The 19719-nt window shown below is 53.4% G+C and overlaps 1 protein-coding gene across 2 annotated transcripts in view; it reads left to right on the top strand.

Annotated features, from left to right (window-relative positions):
- NOL4L (nucleolar protein 4 like) overlaps window positions 1-19719 on the top strand; it is a 129675-nt gene that overhangs the window by 31651 nt on the left and 78305 nt on the right. The gene's annotated exons all lie outside the window — the stretch shown is intronic.

The following is a 19719-nucleotide window of genomic DNA, read 5'->3' as shown; positions in this document are numbered from 1 at the left end:
TGTAAAGTTGGGTTTCTCTCGCCACCTCCTGTGTTTCAGAGCTGCCTCGCCCAACCCACCCCCTGGCTGAGGGCCAGTTATAAACCACTGGTTTGGTTTTTTTTAAGTATAACATTTTGAAATGGTAATAAAATCTCATTATTAAAAAAAAAATTCATCAGGTACCAGTGTACAGTGAAAAAAACAATTCTCCCTCCTAGCCACCCAGCTCCCCTCCCCAGGGGCAGCCACTATTATTTCTCTGGTTTCCTTCCAGAGATGTTTTATACATATGTATAAGCACATATGCACATGTATTTCTGGGGTTTGTTTCTATTTTTACACAAAATATGTTGTACGCTGTTCTGTAGGTTGCTTTTTGTTCTTATAATAGCTTTATTGAGATATACTTCACATACCATAAAATTCACCCATTTAAAATACAACTCAGTGGTTTTGGGGTATATTCAGAATTGTGCAAGTGTCACCACAATCAATTTTAGAACATTTTCATCACCCCCAAAAGAAACCCCACACCCAAGAGCAGTCACTCCCCACTCCCCTAGACCTCCTTCCCCAGCCCTAGGAAACTGCTTCTTTCACTGTAGATTTGCCTTCTCTGGACATTTCCTATAAATGGAATCATACGATATGTGCCTGACTTTTGTGCCTGACTTCTTTCACTTAGTGTAATTTTTTCAAGGTTTGTCCGTGCTGTAGCGTGCACTTCTTGCCTTTTTATTACTGAATAGTATTCCATTGTATGGATATACCACATTTTATTTACCTGTTCAACAGTTGATGGACGTTTGGGTTGTTTCCAGATTTTAGCTATCATGAATAATGCTGCTATGAACAGTCCCGTGCAAGTTTCTGTGTGGACATACATTTTCAGTTCTCTTCTACCTAGGAACGGAATTGCTGGATCATAGGGTAATTCTATGTTTAACCTTTTGAGAAACTGCCAGACTGTTTTCCAAAATCATTGCACCATTTTACAATCCTACCAGCAGTGTAGGAGGCTTCCAATTTTCCCACATCCTCATCAACACTTATTATTATCTGTCGTTTTGATTCAAGTCATCCCAGTGGGTGTGAAATAGTATCTGATTGTGGGTTGTTTTTCTTTTCTTTTTTTTTTTTTTTGGCTGCGTCAGGCCTTAGTTGCAGCACGTGGGATCTTTCATTGTGGCGCACAGGCTCTTTGTTGCGGCACACGGGCTTCTTTGTAGTTGTGGCCTGCGGGCTTTCTCTCTCTAGTTGTGGTGCATGGGTTCCAGAGCACGTGGGCTCCGTAGTTTGTGGCACGCAGGCTCTCTAGTTGAGGCACGCAAGCTCAGTAGTTGTGGTGCTCAGGCTTAGTTGCTCCGTGGCATGTGGGATCTTCTCGGACCAGGGATGGAACCTGCCTCCCCTGCATTGGAAGGTGGATTCTTTACCACTGGACCACCAGGGGAGTCCCCTGACTGTGGTTTTGATTTGCATTTCCCTGATGGCTAATGATGTTTAGCATCTTTTCATGTGCTTGTTGGCTGTTTGTACAGCTTCTTTGGAGAAATATCTATTCAGATTCTTCGACTGATTTTTAATTGCATTATTTGTTTTATTATTGAGTTATGAGTTCTTTCTATATTCTAGATACAAGTCCCTTATCAGATATATGATTTTCAGATATTTACTTCCAGCCTGTGGGTTTTCTTTTCACTTTCTTGATGGTGTCCACTAAAGGACAAAAGTTCTTAATTTTGATGAGGTCCAGTTTGTCTAATTTTTTTTTGCTTGTGTTATAGTGTCATCTTCATTGCCTAATCCAAGGTCACAAAGATTTATCCTTATGCTTTCTTCTCAGAGTTTTATAGTTTTAGCTCTTACATTCTTCAGGTTGTTTTCCCATGAAACAGTAGATCTATGTGCTGTCAGTGCATAAGTATGTCAGAACGTAAAGAACTTTCTCATTCTTTTTTATAGCTGCGTAGTATTCGATTTTATGGATGTACCACAATTTATTTACCTAGCCCTCTGTCGATGGACACTTAAGTTGTTTCCAGCATTACGTTCTCACAACAAGACCTCAGTGAACCTCCTTGAACGCAGATGGCCATTTCAGACACATGTGAGTTTTTACCAAGGAGTAGAGTTGCTGGGTCCACAGGCATGTGCTTTTGGTCCTTGGTAGATGATGCCAGATTGCTTTCCACTCCTGGCAGCAATGTCTAGAATATGTATTGTTAATTAATAATCATGATTACTGTGTATCGAACGCTCACTATATACTGGCACTGTGTATACCCTCACAATGACCCTGAAGGTCAGGATTAAAATCCCCACTCTGCAGTGATCTAAGGTCACATGGTCTGTCTGGCTTCTGACCCTGACTCACTTTCCACCATCGTATCCAGCTCCTGTGCCTTCACAGTGCCTCAAACGCCTTCCGACATAACTGCCAGAAGAGCACAAATTCAGCATGTGCTGCCTGGAAGATCTGTTTCTAAGACCACGTTTACTCATGCAGAAGGTCCACACTGTTCAGTCACTAGGGAATCTTGAATGAGCACCTACTGTATGCCTGGCACTGTCCTAGGAGCCAGGGGTGCCAAGATGGGTGAGAAGTAGCCTCTGCCCTCAGGCTGCATCCCTCCTGGTAAGGCAGCTAAGACTCAAACACAGACTTCAGGAAATGTGGTCTGACTCAGGGCTTGGCGATCTAGCTTTGGGTCAGGCCAGTGTTGGTTCAATCTTGACTCCATCCCATGTTACTTTGGGCAACTTATTTCTCCTCTCGGTGCCTCGATTTTCTCATCTGTAAAGTGTCATTGTTAATAGTACGTACTGGCATGTGGAGACGCATTAACTATGTTATCTTTGCTGGCAAAGTGCTTTAGGAAATCGAAGATAAGAAATATGGCTGGGGGTCAGGGAAGTCTTCGAAGGGAGGAAGGAGAGAGAAGGACATTTGAATGAAACTTGGAGGAACGATGGCCCAGGAGCCAGGGGGTGGCCTTCTACATAGAGGGGACAGGGTGTGTCCAGGCACAGAGGCAGGACAGCCCCAGGCTGATGGGGAAGAGAAGCAGCCAGCATGGCTGGAGTATCACATTTGCGCTGGGGCTGGCCTATGGAAGGAGAAGATGCAGCTGGAGCTCCTTCCAGGGGCCTTGAGTCCAGATGTGGGTATTTGGGTTTTATTTGACTGGTATTAAATGGGGGCCATGGAAGCACCGTCGAGTTGGCAGCCCTGCTCGGCATATCCCCATCTATAAAGTTGTGGGCTGCCTCCTTGGGGCAGGCTTCCCCAGACCTCATTTCTCCTTGAAGGGTAGCCTGGAACAGTGTTTTAAGAATGAGAGTTCTAGGGAATTCCCTGGTGGTCCAGGGGTTAGGACTCGGCGCTTTCACTGCCAAGGGCGCAGGTTCAATCCCTGGTTGGGGAACTAAGATCCTGCAAGCTGCTCGCAGTGCGGCCAAAAAAAAGAAAAGAATGAGAGTTCTAGGTCCAGCCTGCCTGGAATGGTCTCTGGCTCAGCCACTTGTGCCCTGTGTGACTTTGGTCATGTCACTTAACCTCTCTGGGTCTCAGTTTCCTCAGTCATAAAAGGGAGTTGTTCCTACTTCTTGGGATTATAGTGAAGCATAAATGAGTTAATATGTGCCTGGCACACAGCAGGCGCTTAGTACATGTTAGTTGTTGTACAGAAAGAAGGCAGTGGCATTAGGTGACTCTACCTATTTCTCAGATGGGAAAATCAAGGCCCTCTGAAATTGAGTGAATGCCCAGGGTGCCTTTGGAGGGCCAGGAAGATTCATTCATTCCTTTATTCATTCAACAAATGTTTCCTGAGCACCTACTTGGTGCGAGGCTCCAGCAGATATTGGGGACTGGTCAGTGGTGAGCAAGACGTCCTCCACTCCAGGGGGCTCCTAACCCACCCCAGGGTGTTGAAAGTCAAGATTGTCATTGTCTCAGACACTCACACTCTATTCCTTTGTCCCACCTGTGTCCTGCCCAGGCCAGAAAGGAATTAGGAGTTCAACATGAAATGTCTTGTGAACCAGGCTCTTCCCGACTCCAGAGTCTGGACAAAAGGATAACGGGAGTCAAAATGACCTGCTGTATCCCACCCTTCCTACAGATGAAGAGACTGAGACCCAGTGGGGAGGGCCCCAGGGCTCTCCAGTGCCAGCACGTGCTTCTCCCTGAAGCCCCGCAGGTCCCGGGACAGGAAGTCAGGAGCAGGGAAAGTGGCGGAATGCAGTTGGATTCTGGTTAAAGTTTAAGGTGGAGCCAACAGGATTTGCTGTTGGGTGAGATGGGCGTGGGGGGATGTGAGAGAAAGAGGGAGGGATCAAGGGTGACTCCTGGGTATTTGGCCTGAGTAAGTGGAGATGGAGAAGGCTGCTGGTGGAGATTTTGTGGCGATGGCCGGGCGCTGGAGGCGGCGGCGGTGGTCCACGTGCTTGAATGAATGGATGGCTGGCTGCATGGATAGGTAGGTGCCTTTCCCTGGCCCTCTGCAGGGGCCCTAGACACGCACTTGCTTTCAGACACGTCCAGTCGGCCGAATGGACGCAGAGCAGAGGCCCAGGCTGGAGGCGTAAACCTGGGAGCCGCTAGGTGGACGAGGTTCAAGGACTGGGTCCTGGAGCTGTCAACATCAGGAGGTTCTGTACAAAGTTCGGGTTTTCTTTTTCCACGAAATTTCCCAACTTTTACGTAGTAGCAATAAATTCAAAATGGTAATAAACCTCTGCCCCCCAAATGCAGGTTAGGACCTCTGGTGTAAAGGTCTGAAGTCAGACTGCCTGGGTCTGAGCCTGGATCTCAGTTCCTAGCTGTGTCTCCTTAGATGAGTGACTCAGCCTCTCGGAGCCTTGGTTTCCTCATCTGCAGAGTGGGAATGATAATAAAGGGGAACAGCCCTGGGGTCGGATCCCAACTCTGCGTTGACAGCTCTGTGACCCAGGACTAGATTTTAGACCTTGCTGAAGAGGAAGTTTGTTGCTCTTGGAGTTGAGGGATGGCTAGGATGCCTGTTGAGGCCTCTGAGCCCTCAGCAACCCCTCTCCCTCCCTGCCTCCTTCCCTCCAGCCTCGCCCACCCACCACCTCCCACCCTTCCACCCTGCGGCAGAATGATCTTTCCAAAGCACAGATCGCAGCATGGTCTTTCTCTGCCTGGAGAAGAACCCCGTATTGGCTCCGCTGCTGCCCTCAGGAAAAAGCCCCAGAGCCTTAGCCTTGCAAGGGGAGGTGGGAGGCGGCCCTCACCTCTCTTCTCTCATCTCCTTTCACCAACCCTGCTTATGTGCCAGCTGCACCCAGCCCCTCACCATGCTCTGCTCTGCTTGCCCATCATCCAGCCAGCAGTTACCGAGCGCCTGCTATTTTGTGGATCCAACCACTTCCCTGCCTCCAGTGACTCGCCCGCTTCTCCAAGGTCTCCCTCTTACCCCTTCCTCTCTGCAGTCCATTTTCCACAAGCAGCTGGAGGGATCCTTTAAAAATGTAACGTGGATGGTGTTACCCGCCTGCTTAAAATCCCTCTGTGGCCGCCTACTTCACTGTGAGTAAACCCACAGCCCCTGTCCAGTCCCTCCAGCCATGTTTTGCAGTTTCCCCACCGTCCACTCACCAAAGCCTAAGACGCCAGCCGCCTTCCCACCTGCGGGCCTTTGCACAGGCTCTTTCCCTTCCTACATGCTCTCAGCATCTCTCCTTCAGGAGGGTCTCCCTGACCGCCTGCCTTTATCTTCCCGCCTCAGCCACTCCCACAGGTACGAAACACGTGCTCAGGACGCAGGGCTGCAGGGTCTGCCTGTGACTCTCTGGCCACGGTGCCTGGCACTGGGATCCGTCCTATGTTGGCAAAACCCCGCCACTCATCCTTCAAGGCCCAGCCCAAATGTCACCTCCTCTGTGAAGCCTTCCTTCCTTAACACAGCCTGCAGCCCCACCCTGTTCCCGAGGCCCCTCCAGATCATTCCCTCCCAGTGCAGCCCCTGCCAGCAGAGACAGCTCTGTCCTGGCTTCCTGTGAGCTTTCTCTCCTTCCCTTTCTGTCTCCCACACCCAACAGTATAATTATCACGGAATGGGAAGCTCCTCAAGGCCAAAAAGCATCACTGCAAGTGAGAGCTAACGTTCACTGAGCCAAGCACTTCCTGCATCCTCTCCCCACCACCCTGTGGGGTTGGCTCTCCTAAAAGCCCCACCTTAAAGAGAAGCCGGTGGAGGTTTTCAGAGGTTAAGTCACAAGCTCGCAGTCACCCCCTGGCAAGTCTGACACCAGAGCTGGAGTTTTAACGAACAAGGCGGTAACTTACCGACAGCCCCTTCCGCCCGCCAGGCACTGTGCTGAGCCCTCGACAGGTGTTTCGTCCTCACAGGGACTTTGCAACTGTATTTTATGGCTGGCGGAACGGAGGCACAGAGAGGTTAAGTAACTTGCCAAAGCCCAGGAAACTAGTAAGGAGCGCGGTAGGATTTGAACCCGTGCCATCTGGCTCTGGGTCATGCTCTCCATCCAGCCGCATGTTGTGCTAGCTAGCCACTGTTCCCTCCTGCCTCTGACCTGCCGGGAGGGTTCTCTGGCTCTCGGCACCCCCAGCACCTGGAATAGCAGCAGCCCACGGGCGGCACTAGTCAGTGGTTGTGTGATGAGTGTGGAGCAGGGAAGCCGGTGGACACACGACCCCGCCCCGGCCGTCCCAGAGCCTTTATGTCTGGAATAGCCCCTCTCCCGGGCTCCGTGCCCCCCACTACCCGGTTGTCCAGACAGCCCCAGGGAAGGACCAGATCCATAAACATGAGGCTCCACTTGGGCCCAGGAGGGGCTCTGGGTACTGTACAAGTCCTCAATATTATTGCTTTATTGTCATTTAAATGCAGCCTGCCTCAAACAGGCCACCCAGTTCTAGCCACCAGCACTGGACAAAACCCCCATTGAAAAGCCAATTACAATCACTCCATCTAAATTGTCATGGATTTGTATAGAAAATTACATCTCCATTTAGTCCTGAAGCGACATCCTGGGCCCGGACAGAGGGGAGGCTGGCCCATTTACCCCGCCAGCTCAGTGCGGGTGCCGCAGGCAGAGAGAAAGCCCAGGCTGCTGGGTCTTGGCCGGCCTGGGAAACAAAGGCCAGTTTGTGGGGGCCTGGAGAGAAGCTGGGCCTCTCAGGGCGGCTCAGATTCCAGGCCTGGGCCGATGGACCCTGCACCGCCAGCTGGTCTTCCCTGCTGGCGGCTGTGGCCAGACGAGCTCCTGACAGCAGGCTTCAGGCGGCCCGTCAGCCCCGCCACCATCCGAAGCGGCTGGAGCTTGGCTCCTGTCCACGCTGCCAGGAAGTGAAGGAGGTTTGGCCCAGAGAGCACTGGACCGGGATCCCGAAATCTTGGTTTCATTCATTCATGCATTGACACGCTATGAAGTGCTGGTGGTGTGAGAAGCAAGATAGCACAGGACTGAGCTCCAGCTTCAGGTGTCCTGGCGTGGCCCCAGGCTCTGTCCTCAGTAGCTGTGAGGGGCAGGCCACTTCGTTTATCCATTTAGTTCTGAAGTTGTTGAGCACCTACTAGGTGCCGGAGGATGGACAAAATGGTTCTGACTCTTGGCCCTTGAAGGCCAGTGGAGGGTCCAGGTGCTCCACAGGTGATGAGCGTTCTGAGGGAAGTGAACAGGGGCTGCCTGGGCTTTGGGGAGGAGCTGGGGAAGTAGGCAGGTCAGAAGGAGCCGGTCACACCAAGAGCAAGTGGCAAGGCCATTCCAGGCAGAGGCAACCGTGGCTGTGTGGCGAGGCGGGCAGTGAGGCAGGCCGCGGCAGCAGAGGGATGCGGCAGGAGGGGAGGTCATGGGGGCACCCTGAGGACCTGTGGGCCTCTTCCCGGAGCTTCAGTTTCCTCATCTGTGGAAATGGGAATGAGGACCTGAGCCGTGGGGGGCTTGGGCCAGGACTCAGGGCCATAAGGTATGTAAGATCTCAGCGGAGCTGGGCACAGGAAGCTCTTGGTTAACTAAGATAGCCTAACTTAGACGGTGCTGTCTACGGGCCAGATGGGGACCAGGGCCTTGCACGAATTAGCTCATTAATCCTCCCAACAGACCTATGGGGCAGGGCTGTTCTCCCCATTTCACAGGTAAGGAAACTGAGGGAACAGCACAGGTCAGCTACTTACGTGTTACTATTCCAGTAGCTTTTACTCTGGGTTAGCCCAGGGCTTGGCACAGAGCAGGCCCTCAGAGAGTGTTTGTTGAATTAGTGAATACATCTGGAAGGGGGACGCTGGGCTAGTGTGGGGAGCTCCGTGTGCATGTGTGTGAGTGACTGAGACTGGGTGTACTGTCTCCGTGTGTGGTTGTCTGTGACTCCGAGTGTGTGCGACTGCTGTCTGACAGGGTCACGCACTTGTCTCCCAGAGTCTTCACCCAAACGCCCGGTGGCTGTGAGGACTGTCAGGCCGGCTGTGTGTGTGGCTGTGTCAGACTGTGTATGGCTGCCTACACGCATCTGTCTGGGCCCAAAGGGCCACCTGGCACCCTTCCTGGGCTGGCTGGCAGGCCCGGAGGCTATGGCGGGGCAGGACAGGCAGGTTCAGAGGTGAGGAGGGCAGAGTCCCCATCCTCCCCCCCCACCCCCGCCGGCCTCACCAGGCAGACCTGCAGATGGAAAAAATGTTCACACCCGGGGCAGGCGGGTGGCCGCCCCAGCGGGACTGCTCTGTGCGCAGAAAACAAGTTCTTCTGGTATCAGCTCGAGTTTGGCAGGAAGTGGCTTTTGGGTGGCAGGAAGTTGGATTCAGCTCATATCAGCCCTGGCCGAGGGGCAGGAGAGCAGTTATCTGGGGTTAAACAGAGTTACCGAGAAGTGGGGCCCCAACACCCCATACCTGATAGAGCTGGGGGCACAGCCCACCCCTCCTGGTCATTTGGGATGTAAATGGGCCTTATGAAGTGCTGCCGCCCATCAAGTTCCTCCTGGGCCCTAGACCCCAGACAGAGCTCGTCATCCACCTCCCATTACCCCCATGCAGCAGATGTGCAGACTGAGACTGGGAGAGGCAGTGGCTTCCCTGAGGTCGCGGAGACAAGTGGAGAGAACGGGAGGGGAGAGACTGAAAGAAATCTACAAGACAAGAGAAAAACCAAGACAGCAAAGAGGAGAGGGGAGATGGGACCGGGACAGAGAAGGTAATTGAATGAATGCAGAGAGCAGTGAGACCACACTGGTGGGAAGACTTCTGGAGTGTCCAGGCCCTCACGTGGACATCACAGCTGAGCTTGAGATCCTGAACCCATTTCCCAGAGGAGGGCGTGAGACCCACAGAGCCTCACTGGCTAAGCCAGACCTGGAATCCAGGTCTGATTCCAAAGCCCATGTTCTTTTGGGCCATGCCCCTGTGCCCACCTTCTAGGGCAGGGAAGTCCTAAAAGGGATGCCAATTACATGAGCTGTTTGCCTGGGTAAACAGCTGTTGATGAATTCACCGAGTTGGCCAGTAGAGACCCAAGGTTCAAACCTAGACAGGGTGGCTACAAACTCATGTGCTTAATTAACCATGTGACAGGGTGTGCCAAGCACTGTGCCAGAGCAGGCAGAGCAAGCCATGGCCCTGCTCTCAGGCTGGGACCCAGAGCATCCGGCCACTGATCTAAAGCCCTGAAGCTCCAACCAGCAAGAAACGGAGTCTCCCGGCTCCCAGCCCCGGACACCCTGTACCCACCCTCAGCCCCCACTGGAGCCCTGGGGAGTGGGCCACTGGTCCTTCTGTTCTCATCCCAAAAGCAGCACCCAAGCTGTTCCCTGGCTGAGATGCTGATTTGAAGCTTGGTTTGCATGTCGTTTGCACATTACTCAGTTCACGTCAGAAGGTACGAACATCTCCCTTTCCCGGAGAGGGCTGCTGGGCCCCCCTGCCCTCCTCCAGACAGCAAAAATGCCAGCCGGCTAGACAGGGAGCTGCGCCCTGGCCTCTGACAGCACCCGCCTGCTGCCACCTCCCCCATTCCCTCCTGGAGCCAAATTTAGGCAGCTCTGCTACTGAGAGATGCGGAGAGCGGAGGCAGGAAATGGTGAGGTTGGAGACAGCCCGGCCTTGGCCCAGGCAGGGTGGGGCAACCCCAGGGGTGCCCCGTCCCTAAAGCCCTTGGCCCAATGCCCCCCCCCACTCCTCCTCCCACAGGAATGTGGGCCTGGTTGGGGAACGCTGGGTTCTCAGCTGCAGCCCAGGGTGCTGGCTCCCCTGGCCATGAGGGAGGAGGGAGAGATGGAGGGAGGGAGGAGGTCATGGCCGGGGCAGTGGGGAAGGGATCAGATAGCCTCCTCCTGCCCCAGACACCCGCCGCCACTGGGGACGGGAGCCCGCTCTGCTTCTCAGCACTTCCTGCCCCCTCCTTGGCGTGCCCCCCCAGACCTGACTGTGGGGTGGGGGGCAGGAGCCATAGCTGGGCCTGCGGGGACTGAACTCCCCGCCAAAGGCTCCACGAGGCCATCTCCTCCTTGGGCTAGCCTTTCCCCTTGGTGGTCTTGGTTCCCCTACCTGGGAAATGGGGAGGCTGGCCTACAATGATTTCTGAGTGGCTACCCTCACTGAGAGCCAGGGTTTCTGGGAGGTCTGGCAGAAATTAGGGACGTGGCAGTGGCTTTAGGCCTAGGAACTTCTATTTCTCAGGTATGGCTAAGAGAGGCAGCTCCTTACTGATGCTGGGACAGGATGTGGGTGGGCTGAAGGGTGAAAGGAGAGGGCCTGGGCTGGATTACAGACACCAGGAACCTGGGGGTGGAGTTAATAGTGCCGGTAGCTGACAGCATGGATCCTGGGGTCTGAGTGCCTGGGTTTGAATCCAGCTCTTCCACTCTGTTCTCCATGCCTGTGGACAAGTCCCTTCCATTTTCTGTGCCTCAGTTTCCTCATCTATAAGATGGGGGTAATAATTCTCCCAGGGCTGCTGGGAAAGTGAAATGAGGCAGTGAATGCTTGGCACACATTAAGTGCACCACGATGCCAGCCACCAGTGTGATTGTTTTGTCTCCCTGGGCGGTTGGGAGGCCCCTGGAGCTATAACGGATGTGGACGCGATGGGGAGGCGCTGCAGCTTGGTGGTTAAATGGGCATCGGGATGGGAGTTCAAGTCTGCGTGACCCTGGGCAAATGGCCACACCCCGCTGCGCCCTGGGCGGGGAACAGCAGAGGCGCCTACCGCAGAGGGTCTGTGAGGATTACACAGATCAGGCTTGGCACGGCGCCTGGCACATAGCGGGCGCTCTCTGAAGGAGAGCTGGGCAGATCGAATGGTACCGCCCCGCACAAAGGACAGGTGGGCAGCGTCCCAGGAGGGCGGGGAGCGGAGCAGGTGCGCGGAGAGTGGGGAGGCGGGGTCGAAAAAGGGGGAACGCAGGGGCCGGCGGGCGGGCGCGCGCGCGCAGCAGGTGCGTGTCGAGTGGGCGGGGCCCCGCGCGGGCGGGGTCTCCAGGTGAGCGGGAGCGCGCCTCGAGGCCGGAGACTGGGGGAGGCGCGCCGCCCCGGCCCACCCGCCGGAAAGCGTCCCTGTGTCTTTAACGTCCTCCTCCCCGCGTTCCTCCCGCCCCCCCCCGCCCCCTTTGTGCGCCCCCCCAGCCGGGCTGCAGCCGCGGAGCCGTCCCCCCTGCACTGACAGCTGGTATCTAATTACTGTGTGAGAATGGAAAGTCAGGCTGTCCCAGCTCCGGGGAGAGGGGATTAACGTCTCCTGCAGAATACACTTCCTCTGGTGGGTTGCCATGGTTACTCTCATTACCTGCCTGCCCGCGAGGAGCCCGCGCGAGCCGCTCCAGCAGGCCCTCCGAACCCGGGCCTAGCGCGCGCGCTCCTCCCGGCCCCTCCTCGCCGAGGCGCACGCGCGTGCGCCGTGGGGGGAGCGCGAGCAGCCTCACCCCCGTCCCCCAGCTCCCCGCCGGAGCAGCTGTCAGTGGCGCGCGCGGCTCGGCCAGTCCCAGCGCGCGCTGTCAACAGTCATTAGCGCGGGCCTTTCCCCTCCCCCTCCAGCCCCTCCTCCTCCCTCCAAGTCTAGGGTGGGGCCCGCACCTGGGGCCCCCGCTCGTTAGCGCGACCCGGCCGCCCGCCGCGGCCCCGAAGGGACCCGCCCGCTGGGTCTGCTTGGCTCAGGGCCGCCCCCTTCCGCCTCACCCCCACCTCAGCGACCCCACTCCCCTGCCCTTGGCCGCGGCGCTCGAGGGAGGCGGGTGCCCAGAATCCTGGAGCGCGCCCCTCCATAGTAGCGGTGACCGCGGTTATTTATGGATATCTCGCCCAGGGTGGGGGCTATTTGTGCATCCTTTGGGTTCCCACAACCTTCCTGTGAGGTGGCGAAAGGCACTGCGCGTATCGTGTCATCTCTGCACAGGAGGAAACTGAGGCCCAGGGTCAGGGCTCATTGTCCTCAGGCCTGTGACTTAACCTTAGAGCACCTGCGCCCTCCTGGCACGCCCAGGCCAGAATTCCTATCCTCCAGGCCCTACCCTATCCTGCTTGAGAGTGCCTTAGCTACTCCCTCCCTCCATCCCTTAAACCAGGGTCATTGCGCCAAGAGGGGGACACGTTGGCCCGCTACACCCCTTTCTCTTCCCACTCCTTCCCCGTTCACCCTTTCCAGACATCCCACAGTTAACAAAACCAAAAAGAAAAAAAAAGGAAAAAGAAAAACATTCAGAGCTGCTTGAAGGGTGGCATCCCTCAAAGGTAGTGCTGTTGTTTGGGGGCTGATCCCCAGCACCTTGCCCTGTGGCCCCGGCGTGTGCATTTCGGTCCCCGGCGTGATTTGAAAGAAGATGGAGGTTCAGCGAAGCAGAAAGGAAGCCTTGGAATATATGAGGCCTGTTCCAGATGGCAGGTGCGATGCGGTGGCGGCTCTGCACTAACAGTTGGAGATTGTGCACAGGGGTGGAGAAGAGGCAACATTAGGTCCTCCACGCCTTGTTTTTGTATTTATTTATTTATGCGGGGGGAGGTCTCATCCCTCCGCCCCATCCAGGCCTACAGAGCTCAGTGCAACCATGGGTCCGAAAATTCTGCTGTGAATCTTTATCTTGGAGTTTTCTGCTTTTGGTTTTGGTTTCCAGTCTGCAGTAAGCAGTGTTCGTAATGTAGAGAAATTCAAATACTGTCCTTGTCCCATTAAAGTAACGGCCCCTCTCAGTCATCTGAGTGCCCTTTACAAACTGTGACTGGCTTCTCTTGGAGATTCTGAGGAAAGAATTTCTGGATATTTGGGTGACGGTCTTCATTCTGGTTTTCTGTTCTTTTCGTTCTCTCCATTTAGTTTGCTTTTTAAATTTCATCTCCACCATTTTCCTTTCCCTCTGAGGACCCTTTGCAGGAAGCTGACTTCTCCCCTTGGGTCTTCTTTCAGCCCTACCAGTAGTTGGAATGAGACTTAGTGGGAACTCCCCCAAAACTGCTACCCCCATTTCCAAAACCTTGGTCCCGCCTGAATTGATTAAAGTGTGGTTTGGGGCACGGGAGGAATGGCCACAGTTCCAGAAGTTGGGAGGAACACGCAGCTAATAGCGTTTGCCGTAGCTTTTGCCTGTAATCTGGCTGGCCCTGATGGGATGGGGCAGCGTCTTCACACGTGTCTGTGCAATTAACCTCCTGAAGTCCTGGGCTCCCAAACAAGTGGTAGCCAAAGGTGTGTTTCCCCAGGGGTGGGTTCTGCTCACTGACTTTCTCCTCTGACAGCAACCTCGTTGATTTTTTTTTGAAATAAATTTATTTATTTTTGGCTGCATTGGGTCTTTGTTGCCATGCGCGGGCTTTCTGTAGTTGCAGCGAGCGGGGGCTACTCTTCATTGTGGTGCGTGTGCTTCTCATTGCGGTGGCCTCTCCCGTTGAGGAGCACAGGCTCCAGGCGCACGGGCTTCAGTAGTTGCAGCACGTGGGCTCACTAGTTGTGGCACACGGGCTCAGTAGTTGTGGCTCTCGGGCTCCAGAGTGCAGGCTCAGTAGTTGTGGCACATGGGCTTTGCTGCTCCGAGGCATGTGGGATCCTCCCAGACCAGGGCTCGAACCCGTGTCTCCTGCATTGGCAGGCGGATTCTTAACCACTGTGCCACCAGGGAAGCTCGTTGATTTTTACTCTTTGTCGAGAGCTGCACCAAAAGGGCTCATCCTAAGGACTGATTGCATGGTTTCTTCCTCTACCTTAGGAACCCAATTGAGAAATGTCCCCACTGTTTAGCCTCATTCTCTTAATCATGGACACTTCGTTGCTGGAAGGCATATGCCACTACTATAGTGATGGTGGTGCACTAAACGGCACCCCGGTGGCCTGAAACGGTGAGCCCGCTTTGTTAAGTGTATAACTTATTACCAGCAAGTGACTTTGAAGTTCCAGTAGAGATGACAGAACTGCAATCCATTAGCAATTGGACCTCACCTGCCATCAAGGGCAGGAGTCCGTTTAATTGGCTTAGTGGGAAGACGGGCAAAACTCAGTCAGATTCAGGAGCTCACCTGAGAGATGACTCCCAACAACAACCCGCGAGGCCACCCAGGCAGGGGCCTGGGAAGACATGCTCATCTCTCTCCTAGGTTTGCAGCCCTGGGCACAGCAGTCCCCTTTGTGCCGAGCATTCAGATCATTTGAGGAAACTGAGGAAGCCAGAAAAAGACCCGTCAAGGGATGACCTGCTTAAGTATTAATTAATTTTGCCAGGGAGAACTTAAAAATCAGATGTCAGGACGCTGGGCACTCCCGCTCTTTCTATCCATTAGCCACATTAAGCCTCTGGGTAGGTGTTTTGAATTCATACTAATGTTGTCCAATGAGATTCTTTTCTTCCCACCATTAGGAAAATGGGCCTTCACTGGAGAAGAAAGTATTAATATATTAGGCCTGGCAGCACGGAACATGTTTATTCTTTTTTTAAAAAAATATTTATTTGGCCGTGCCACCTGCGGGATCTTCGTTGTGGCATGCGGAATTTTTAGTTGCGGCATGCGGGATCTAGTTCCCTGACCGGGGATCGAACTCGGGCCCCCTGCACTGGAAACATGGAGTCTTAACCACTGGACCACCAGGGAAGTCCCAGAACATGTTTATATTCATTATCCAATGCCAGTTTCCTTACTAGTTACCTCCCTGTCTCAATCACAGAGACATTCTAATCAGCAGTTCCCCAAATCTGTCATGCATTAGAATCAACTGGGGGGGTCTATTAAAATCCTCAGAGTGTCAGATTTGGTAGGTCTGAGGTGGAACCTGAGAATTGCGTTTCTAACAAGTTCACAGGTGATGCCTAGGGGCCACACTTTGCGAACCATTGTTATAAATATTCTGAAAGACCAGCCTTGCTTAAGTAGACATTTGGTGGTTTCCTCAATGACTTGCAACCTGGTCTTTAGTTTGGAACCCAGATGGGCTGGTTTTAAGGAAGATGGTAATAACCAAGAAAGTTTGTAGCTCCATGAATTTTTTTTTTTTTTTTGGCCGTGTTGGGTCTGTTGCTGCGCGCTGACTTTCTTTAGTTGTGGCAAGCAGGGGCTACTCTTCGTTGCGGTGTGCAGACTTCTCATTGCTGTGGCTTCTCTTGTCGCGGAGCACGGGCTGTAGGCAAGCGGGCTCTGGAGCGCAGGCTCAGTAGTTGCGGTGCACGGGCTTAGTTGCTCCACGGCACGTGGGATCTTCCCAGACCAGGGCTCGAACCTGTATCGCCTGCATTGACAGGCAGATTCTTAACCTCTGCGCCACCAGGGAAGTCCCGCTCCATGAATTTTTAACAACTATTGCCATGTCTGGTTTTGTTGGCCCAAGTCTGGCTGGCTGTTTTGGAGTTAGCTGTTTCAAAAGGATGTAGTAAGTTACCATGGCAATATTCTTCCCCACACAGGAAGGCCCCAGAGGTCGGTCCTGCATAACTGACCACGTGTTTTTTTTTTTTTTTTTTTTTTTTTTTGCGATTCGCAGGCCTCTCACTGTTGTGGCCTCTCCCGTTGCGGAGCACAGGCTCCGGACGCGCAGGCTCAGCGGCCATGGCTCACGGGCCCAGCCGCTCCGCGGCATGTGGGATTTTCCCGGACCGGGGCACGAACCCGTGTCCCCTGCATCGGCAGGCGGACTCTCAACCACTGCGCCACCAGGGAAGCCCTGACCATGTGTTTTTCATGGCTTTTCCCATGCGGTGCTGCTGGGTTCCATTCCATCACTCCTGGTTGGCGTTCCCAGGAAGTGGGGAATAGCCAAGAGGCTCCAGCCCCACTCTTTATCCAGCCTGTAGATGAAGTGAGCTTCCTTTGTCAACCCAGGGCCCAGCTTGCTTAGGGCTGTGGATCAGACTAAGCTAACTTGGGTACAAAGCAGAGGTGGTTGGCAGAGGCATCCCAAGGCTATGCGGAAGGTGCTGTCCACTCCCTAATTAGCAGCTCAAGCGTTGTAGTACTGCGTCTGGATTCTCGGCTAGGAAAGGCATGTCTTTCCTGCAGCATTTAGCATGCAAGTTATTACCTCTGTGGATGCAGGGCATGGCAGAGCTGTCTGCGGCACGTGACTGCCGTGCGATCCCTTTGTTCTCATCCCAGGGTTCTCCTTGAAGGCCACACAGATATCCTGGTGTTCCACCCTCAGGGTGTAGTACACATGGTGTCCAGGTGGCCACAGCTCACCAGAGGACAGTTCAAGGTGTGGCTCTGCAGACCTTGTGTGGTTTGAATTCTGGTTGCTATGGGCCCTCTCCTTTCCCGTGTACATCTCTGCAGTTGAGATAGACTGATTACAGGACCCAGGTTTGAACAGCACAGGAGATGACAATCCATTTTTTTTTTTTTTTTTTTTGTGGTACGCGGGCCTCTCACTTCTGTGGCCTCTCCCGCTGCGGAGCACGGGCTCCAGACGCGCAGGCTCAGCGGCCATGGCTCACGGGCCCAGCCGCTCCGCGGCATGTGGGATCTTCCTGGACCGGGGCACGAACCCGTGTCCCCTGCATCGGCAGGCGGACTCTCAACCACTGCGCCACCAGGGAAGCCCCGACAATCCATTTTTAAACAGGGAGCATCCCTGAATAGTTTCTCTGGGTTAATTTTATGGTCACGTTGGGCCAGGTACAAAGCTGTTGGTTACCCGCGCCTGCCTGTGAATGGAGGTGGGAGGCTGGGACCGAGGCAGGTCAGGCACTGGGCAGTGTGTTTTGCTGTTTAATCTGAGTTCGTTAGTTACACCTTGACTTTAGGAAAGCTTATTCCAAGTATTTGTGACAGCCTTATTAGCATGTTATTTTGCATAAGATTCTGCATCTCTTCTGATGGTGGTTATTACCTCGGGGGACCCCTTCTGTAACCTGAATGGATCTATGTGGCAGATGCCTGACTTACGTTCTTACCTAAGCCTTGGAACATCCAACTAGGACTTTTTAGGTTCATTTTACAGGTGAGAGGAAACTGAGTTGTTTTTTTTTTTTAATTAATTAATTTATTTATTTTTGGTTGCATTGGGTTTTCGTTGCCGTGCACAGGCTTTCTCTAGTTGCAGCTGTGCACAGGCTTTCTCTAGTTGCAGTGAGCGGGGGCTACTCTTAGTTGCGGCACGTGGGCTTCTCACTGCGGTGGCTTCTCTCGTTGCGGAGCATGAGCTCTAGGCATGCAGGCTTCAGTAGTTGTGGCATGCAGGCTTCAGTAGTTGTGGCTTGCAGGCTCTAGAGTGCTCAGTAGTTGTGGTGCACAGGCTTAGTTGCTCCATGGCATGTGGGATCTTCCCGGACCAGGGCTCGAACCTGTGTCCCCTGCATTGGCAGGTGGATTCTTAACCACTGCGCCACCAGGGAAGCCCAGGAAACTGAGTTTTAAGACGTGAAGAAATGACCTGTCCAAGGTCACCAAGCTGGTGAGGGGGCACTTTCCATCTCACCTATCTAAAATATTATCTTTCATCAGATTGTCTTTTTTCTCTCTTCCTTCTCATCAAATTTTATCAACTTTTCCCAGAAGTATCTGTGTTCTGGCCTGAAACAATTTTATGAGCAGAGAGGTCTATTCACTTGTAAGCAGCGAAACCCATCATTATGCCTCTGGGACTCAGATTATTGAAATTTGGAACTACCCACCCCATTATACTTTTAAAAAATATGCCTTTTAAAATTAAGTTTAACAGACACACAGAAAAGTACACAAATTGTAAGTGTTCAGATCAATGGCTTTTTATAAACTGAACCCACCCCCGCTCAAGAAATAGAAACCCAGCTGTATTTTCATTCTTAAGTTTCTTTTGTTTGTTGTTGTCCATGTGAACCTCTGGTTAGCAGTGTATTGTAACTGACCTGTCATAATATTTCTCCCATGCATCTCTGTCACGGCAGTATTTGAAGATCTCCAAAATGCTGGTAGTTACAAGTCAGCTAATGAATTAGTCACTGATGAGCCCAGGACTTCAGAGGGGGACTTCAGATACCCTCAAGACGGAGATAACAGTAACTTCTGAGAGGGTTTAAGAATAGCAGTCATGGAATTTTACAGCTCATCTCATAAGTGAAGCTCAGGGAGGTTGAAGAGTTTGCCTACGATCTCACAGCAAGCAGTCAGGACCAGCAAGCTGCTCTTCCTACACAGGCGCGCGAACACACACACACACACACACACACACACACACACACACACACACACACACACAGGTACCTGCTGAGAAGTCCCCATTGCAGTGGATGCAGGGCCAGTGAGGTCACCACCCAGGGTCGTCACTCATGGACGCTGCCCACTAGCCCTAGTGTTTGGTCCCTACGTCCCAGATGCCCTTCCTTTCCACCTGCTCTCAAGTGGGCCACTGGCAAAGAGATAGCCCTGCTATCCTATCATGGCACGTTGAGAAAATTGCTGGATAAAAGCAAACCCTGCCTGTGCCCAGAATGTATTGTGAGTGAGTGTCCCATTCAGCGTGCCCTCGATTCTCCCTGGACGACAAAGACCAAAGTCCTGAGCCGGCTCTGACCCTTACCAGCCACCATCCCACAGGCAGGTCCTGACCCTAACGGTCTCCCAGGCTTGTCGCGATGTTCAGCCCCGTCCCGGCTGGGGGAAGCTTGGCAATGGGCAAAGCACTTCTTAATGACAATATTTACCCAGCAGTTTCTGTGGCCAGGCTTGGTGCTAAGTGCCGCGCACACATTTCACTTACTCCTCTCTGCAGCTTGTGGGAAAGGTGCTTCCGTTATGCCCAGCCTCTAGGTAAAGGACCTGAGGCTCAGGAGAGCAAAATACCTGCTCAGGGTCACACAGCCACGTCGATGATGGGGCCCCATTGCAACTGGAGAAGTGTGTGTCTAAACTACCCTGCCTGGCTGCCGCTTACAACCAGCCAGTCATTCAGCAGCTGTTTATTGAGCCTGCTGTGTGCCAGGCATTGTGCTCTGTGCTGGGGAGACAGCTGTGAGCCCCCAGAAGAACACCCCCTTTCCCCTCCAGAGAGCCAGCATTCTTGAGTGGGATCCTTTGGGGGAGAATTCTATTGGAGATGTGTGTTTTGAGCACTCTTGGAGAAGAGCCTGCCTCCTTTTTCCCAGATTCCCCTCCCAAACACTGCTTGCTCTTCCTCTTTGAAACCCCCGGGGCCCTCCAAGGCTCCACTCTGGGAGATGGTGGCTGAAAGCCCAGTGTCCCTGCGATCCTGGCACTCCTTTTTGGGGCCAGCTGACGGCACTCGTGCCAGCCCAGTAAGAGGCTCGGGGGGTCCACGGTCACCCCACTCCTGTGGCCCTGCCACCTCCACGTGGCCTTGTGTCTGTCATTC

This window comes from Pseudorca crassidens, chromosome 15 (genome assembly GCF_039906515.1).
Source record: "Pseudorca crassidens isolate mPseCra1 chromosome 15, mPseCra1.hap1, whole genome shotgun sequence".
In the NCBI taxonomy this organism is placed as follows: domain Eukaryota; kingdom Metazoa; phylum Chordata; class Mammalia; order Artiodactyla; family Delphinidae; genus Pseudorca; species Pseudorca crassidens.
Note: the sequence above shows the minus strand (reverse complement) of the source record. Positions and strands in the feature narration are given on the sequence as shown.